The sequence below is a fragment of the Carcharodon carcharias genome, chromosome 17 (genome assembly GCF_017639515.1).
Source record: "Carcharodon carcharias isolate sCarCar2 chromosome 17, sCarCar2.pri, whole genome shotgun sequence".
Taxonomy (NCBI): Eukaryota; Metazoa; Chordata; class Chondrichthyes; order Lamniformes; family Lamnidae; genus Carcharodon; species Carcharodon carcharias.
In genome coordinates this window covers 16,316,633-16,323,846 of record NC_054483.1, presented here as the reverse complement: position 1 = coordinate 16,323,846, position 7,214 = coordinate 16,316,633, and positions in this window count along the sequence as shown.

Sequence of the window (7,214 nt, the reverse complement as noted above, 5' to 3'; positions counted from 1 at the left end):
AGAACAGAGAACACGTGAGGAGGCAAATAAGAGAAATAGAAGGCAAGGAAGAGAGGATAACAAAGATGGAGCAGCAATTCACAAACAGGAAGCCAGAGATCAAGGAACTTTGATTCTACTAGTAACTAATAGTAATGCAGTGAAATAGCATTGCTAACTGATAGTAACACTGGTAACACACAGATTTTAATGAATAACCACAGTAATACAATAAATGTGATAATATACACCCTGATATTCTTCCTGTAACTATTAGTAATCCTATAATCCACAGATAATTGATACTACAACCAAAAATCCCCTGAACTGCATAAGCTGTGGTTACTTTCCCTGGTTATGTCCTTTTAAGGGGCCCAATTTCCCTCTATATTTCGTTGGACTACAGTTCAATGTGGAAATTCTGAACTGGGAACCTCAATCAGTGCTGATCCATGCTTGGTCTTCACAATGCAATTTCAGCTGGCACTTGATCCAAAATGAGAGTTGCACAGATACAGGACTGTTTGGAGTACTTCTTGTGGGGCATTTTTGTAAAAATTCATTCATGGGACTTGGCATTGCTGGCTAGGCCAGCATTTATTGCCCATCCCTAATTGCCCTTGAGAAGGTTGTGGTGAGCTGCCTTCTTGAACTGCTGCAGTCTATGTGGTGTAGGTAACACCAGTATTGTTGTTAAGGAGGGAGTTCCAGGATTTTGACCCAGCCACAGTGAAGGAACAGTGATCTATCTCCAAGTCAGGATAGTGAGTGGCTTGGAGGGGAACTTCAGTTGGTGATGTCCCCATGTGTCTGCTGCCCTTGTCCTTTGAGATGGTCGTGGTTGTGAGTTTGGAAGGTGCTGTCAAAGGAGCCTTGATGAGTTCCTGCAGTGCATCTTGTAGATGGTACACACTGCTGCCACTGTGTATTGGTGAGGAGGGAATGAATGTTTGTGGATGCGGTGCCAATCAAGTGGCCTGTTTTGACCTGGATTGTGTCAAGCTTCTTGAGTGTTGGTGCTGCACTCATCCAGACAAGGGGAGAGTATTCCATCACACTCTTGACTTGTGTCCTAAACTCAGCTCAGTGTCAACATTTCTAATTTATTCCCTGGTCTCAGATTTAATAAGGGAAAGTTTTTTTTTACTTGTCATGGAATGTGGGTGTTTCTGGGAAAGCTGATGTCAGGATTGGAAAGGACAGCTGAACCTTCTTTCCCATTGATCATATTGAAATTCCAGCACGCCACAGAGTGATTGTTATAATTAAAAGCCTTTAATGATGTGGTGTAACAGAGAGAATTTAATTATGCTGAACCTGGTATTAAAGGTGAATTATATAAGCAAGGCAGACTTGTAACTGAGTGGTTTATTATAAGGGCATGATGTACAAGGCTGCAAGGTGCTTGTCAACAGTAACTAAGGGCAGAACTTTTCCTTTTTTGAAACCACAATGGCTGGTGCATTCTGTGACGCACTTTTGTGCTCGTTTGCTCATTAATTATGTATAGGCGAGTTTCTCTTTGAATCACGTGGCAGGTCAGGAACTGATTCGTCTGCCCTGCCGTCACCTAATATCAGAAGAGCAAGTGTAGCAATGGCTGCTGCAGAGAAGAAAGCCACTTCTAGGTTTCGCAACAACTCCCTGGAGGCTTTCATAGATGGTGTGCTGCAACACAGGGATACCCTCTACCCCAAGGATGGCTCCAGGAAACCCACAAGCCTCACATCACTGACCTGGGAGGCCATTGCGAGGGTGGTGAGAATATCGGGTAACTGCCCTCGAAACGCAATCCAGTGCAGGAAGAGGATGAATGATCTCATCCGGTTCATCAGGGTGTGTCAACCTTCTCCTCACTCCAATCTCACACTCACATTCTGGCATCATGCTCTCAAAGGGTTACACTACTCAGAGATCTCACTCAATTTCAGCAGGGGTGACATCACCACTGATTGTTTCACAGCACTTTAGCATCACCAGCATTTCATCTATCATGCTGCACGATCTCCAGCCTCACCCTTTAGTGGGGAGTGGTCAGCTCACACAGTAAGCATACAAGCATCCCGAACCTCTCCTCCATCTCTTCTCATCATATTCCATCTACTTGTCTTGTTCCAGGCCAAGCTTGTGCACAACAAGAGGGAGAGATCCCAGACCAAAGGAGGGAGGGCCAGCATGCTCAAGCTGACCGAATTTGAGAGGATGCATCCGAGTTGGCAGGGACCACTCCTGTGGAGAAGGCAAGATCGGCTTCTCCCATCAAGTCAGTACAGATGGGCCCTCCATGAGTTCATCACATCCTGACGTTCTCAGTGTGTGACATGCAATGTTATATTCAGTTTGTTCATGAACTAAATCTATCCGGCAGGCTCTCTCAGGCAGGTCCAGACACATCAGCAGAGCCAACGTAAGTCCCAGTCCCCAGGCCACCTCAGACGAGAAAGCTGAGGATTGATTGAAGGAAGACCTGTCACTGCATTCACCTGCAACCTCCAACAACTCAGAGACAGACACTTCGGTGTGTCCCAGTTGTAGATTAAACTTGGGGTCACAATCTGGGGTACACCTAACAGACACGTCTCCACAGCAGTTGAGGCAGTGACAGCCCAGGTCTCCGGCACTTGGAGGACCACAGGAGACAGGCATCCGCTGAATCTGAGTCTGATGATGAGCCTCTGGAAATGGCCGTGTCAAACATGCTCGAAATACAATGACAGGTGGCGGAAAATCAGGTAGCGTTGTGAGAGACAGTCAACAGACTAGGTCAAAAGATGGAGGAGGCCGTCCAGGTTTGGTCTGATGTTGTGACTCCAACACGTGAGCACCTTGAGGTCATCATGGGAAGGGTGGGACTGTCTTGGAGACCTTGCTCCAGCAGACCCTGCCAGATTTGTGGTCTGACCCGCACTCCAATGCTGTAGGCATTGGTGGGATCCATCAATGGCTAGGTGAGAGGGAGTGGGGCACCTTGACCTCCCTCCTGGTGCCTATTCTCCTCAGGGACTCAGGCTGGGGCTCTTGGGCATCCACAGGGAGGAGGACCAGCAGATGGAAACCCGGCCCATCCACCCAGGTAACTCCGACAACATGCAGCCAATCCCAATCCCCTCTGCTTGTGACCCTTCACCTTCAGCTGTATAGGCTAAGGAGCATGCACCTGTTCCACAGCAGGACACCCAAAGCAGGCTGGGAACCTCAAGTTCCCAATCCTCTAGAGGATGGCTGCCAAAGTCATCAAAGAGAACAGGGTGTAGCAGGCGGCAGAATGACTCCACATCTGCTGCAGATGCCGAGGATGCACCTACACATAGCGGTAGGTTTAGAAAAATTAAGAAACTTTGATTTCATTTCTGGGTCATGGGTGTTCAATCATTGTAAATGTCATGCACCTTCATAAATACATTTGCTGTTCATGAGAATGGTGTCTTAATTTGAAAGCATTGTGCATAAGCATCTATGTGCCCTCTAAAATGAGGGTGATCCATGCTCCCACTCAATGTTTGCCTCCCTTTACACTCATGTGATGTGTAGCTGACTCATGATATCCTTGTGTCATGTCAGGGAGATGTGTGAAACTCTTTGCTGAAGCGTGTGAAAAATGCGCTAGCAACCATACACTTTACAAGACAATGTGGAGTTAGCTGTCCTCGCTAACATTGGAGGGTTAGCTGTAATTGTCTCTCCATGGAGAAGGATGCCTTCATTGTAAGTGCTAAAGCACAAGACCTGCAGCCTTGATGCTCTGTCCAACCACGTGCACATCTCAGTGTCGGTAAAACCCTTCCCAGAAAGCTGGCCACCACTGCATCAAGGCTTTTGACACAGAGTCTGTGCTGTTGTTGCGACTATCACCTCCCAAAGGGTTTGCCGCTGACCTTTCCAATGACCTTTCCTGGTGAATCATGAGGTTTGAAGGTACAAGGCTGAATGCTGAGATTGTTTTTGATGTCACTGGTTGTGAAGGCCTTTCAGTCCACAAGCATGGCAGTAAGGGACAGAAGGTGCCGTTGCCTAAACTTTACTCCTCCTGGAATCTTGTAGCTATCAGTATGTCATGGGAACATCTTCCATGTCGTGCCTCTTCGAGGACATCCTTACGTAGGAGTTGACCCTCATCTCCCACTTCAGGTTCCTGCCATCCTGCTTGTCATCATCAGAGGAGCTCTCAGCCTCCTCCATGTCTCCCTCTGGCAAGGGATCTCCCCTTTGAAGAGCCAGGTTGTGAAGCAAGCAATACACCTTGATGATGTGGGGCACCCTCTCTAGAGAGTACTGAAGATGCCCACGCGAGAGTTCCAGGCATCGGAAATGTATTTTAAAGATGCCAATGGTTTGCTCAATGATGGATCGTGTTGCCTTATGTACCTTGTGTTTCTCCTCCGAGGTGATGATGCACAGATGTCATGAGTTATCATTTGATCAGGAACCCCTTCTTCCCAAGCAGCCATCCCTGTATTTGCTGAGGCCCTAAGAATATGTGAGGCACTTGGAAGTGACTCAGGATGTATGAGTCATGGCAACTCCCATGATACCCAGCACAAATATTCATGATGTGCTTCTGATGGTCGCATAGCAGTTGAACATTGAGTGGAAAGCAATGAAGGTGAGCAAGGCAAAAGAGAGATACGGAAATCTTGTCGCAGAGACGAACAAAACTCCTTCAAGGTAGGCGTTTCTTGAAGAGCAGTGGCAGTCAATTAAACACAGAGATAAAAACAAAAAAACTGCTGGAATCCAAAACAAAAACAGAATTACCTGGAAAAACTCAGCAGGTCTGGCAGCATCGGTGGAGAAGAAAAGAGTTGACTGAGTTCTGTTGAAAGGTCATGAGGACTCGAAACGTCAACTCTTTTCTTCTCCACCGATGCTGCCAGACCTGCTGAGTTTTTCCAGGTAATTCTGTTTCTGTTTTGGATTTCCAGCATCCGCAGTTTTTTTTTGTTTTTAGAACATTGAGTGGAACCCTCTTCCGTTAATGAACATCAGGGGCTTTGTCATGGAACTCTCAATGACACATGTGTGCAATTAATTGCATCCCGTACTCTCAGAAAGCCTGACACCTCATTAACCCCAAAATCGAGCAACCTGGCCAGCTTCATCAACGTGAGGTTGTCATAATGAAGAGCCTTTTGGTAAAGGGCATTTTTAACCTCCTTGATAAATTTATGTGTTGAGGACTGTTAAATGCCACATAGGTCCCTTCTGGATCCCTGGAACGATCTGCATGCAAAAGAAGGGGAGGGCCACTGGCAGGGGGTGTCCTCCCACTCCACGGGGCATTAGATCCTCCCACATAATGTGGCAGATATAACCCACCAGCTCTCTTGACAAGCGCAGACGAGCGCAGCATCCCAAGACAGCAGAGTCTTCTGCGGTAGATCCATAGACATGCAAGGCAGCTCCTTGGAATGGGTCTAACCTCCTGATCCTCTGGTTGATGCTGGGGCTCCCCTGAATCATGGATCTCAGGCCAGGCCTCCTCTCGAAGCTGGGCTAGGCAATGCCGCGCCCTTTTCCTCCTCCTCAGTGAGATTATAGCCAAAAATATGGCAGCATTGACCACAGGCTCAATTCTTCAATCTCCCTGGGGGAATGATATATGCAAGAGATTAATGAATACAGGGCAAATATAGTGGGCCTCCCACTCATACACAGAAAGATAATGTCATGCCCCAGAGCTGCGTCTGTGCTAACAGCTTCTTGCAGCCAAGGCACACACTTACATGTCTAGATGCCCATGATGACAACCCTGACACTTTACATCTCAATCCCACAGAGATTGTGAGGGCTTTGGGAACATCATGAAATGTATGACTTTCCCAAAGGAACTCCTGCAATCTATTATCATCATGTATGCTAATAAATCATAACTTGCACTTCAGCAATGATGAATGCCTTTTGGCCCAAGATCCATGCCAATAGGATGAAGCACATTAGAGGTTTTCATAGATGATCTGGCAAATATGCAGCAGCTGTGCTCCCTAGATATTCTCACATACCTCGCTGTTGAATCTCAAATGGAGTGACTGCATCATGAAGCCAGTGACTAAGCTTGGCCTAAATAGCCAAGTGGTTATGGTACTGGGTTTGTAACCCTAAGATCAAGAGTTCAAATCTCACAATGGTTAAAATCATAAAACAATGTAATTTCATCTGAAAAAATAGATGAAGCCAGTGACTCCTGCAGTCTCTCTTTAAAGCGCTGAAAAAAGGAAATGGCTCCAATGGAACCTTTTCAAGGAGATCTTCCACTTTTATCTCATCTCTGACTCCATTTCAATAGTTTGAGTGCAAACAGGTTGAGGTAGCCCCATAAAATGGGCCCCAGAGTGCAGCTCTAGGCTCCTCCCATACTGACTCCAACTCCTCCCATCCAAAGTCTTTTCCAGTTTCAATTTCTGACTGTGTCATAACTTTGACTTGTCAAGATGGAGGTGCTCAGATTCAACTATGAGACCAGCTTTGACCCTCTCTCCATGACTGTTACAGTCCCTCCAATCTTCCTGGAACCGCATGGTGTGGAGGTAGAGATGCCTTCTGTTATTCTCCAGCCTCCCCCGATAATCCTGGATCCCATAGTCATTGTGGTCGATATTCCAACCCTCCCGCCTGAACCCATAGTTGTAGATGACCCAATGCCCACTGTGGACCTCACCCCTCCCCATCTCGAGACTGTGTGCGTACAGTCATGTACAGAGGATACCCCTCCTCAAGAAATTTTCAAACACCCACCTCTGTATTATGTTTTCCTCCTTTACAGGCTGCAGATGCCTCCCCTGGCAGATTTGCATGCCTCGCTTTGACCTCAGCTCTTCCTCACTCTGGGCGCCATATTCAAAGTGCATCAGATTACATGCCTACTTCATGTCTCCAGATCAGGACTGCTCCAGGTGACAGCCCCAAAATTAAAGAAGATGGCAGCTTCCAAATTTACTGTCGCCTCTCTGGGGCGCCAGCTGGACTCAGTGGAAGGCCATCACAATGACCTCTACCCCTGCTCTAGCCGCAGGAGGTCCACCTGAGTCACCAATCCAGCCTGTGGCAGCAGCAGTCAGTGACACCGAAACACTGAGGAGGTCAGCCATCCGAGTGCAGGAAGAGAATAAATGCTGTCATCCGTTCTGCTAGGGTAAGTCAACCACCTCACCACTCTCAACTCACACACTCCCAAACCCATCATCCACAGGGATCTCATACGTCAAAGGACAACAGCACTAACTCTCAGATTTCCATCA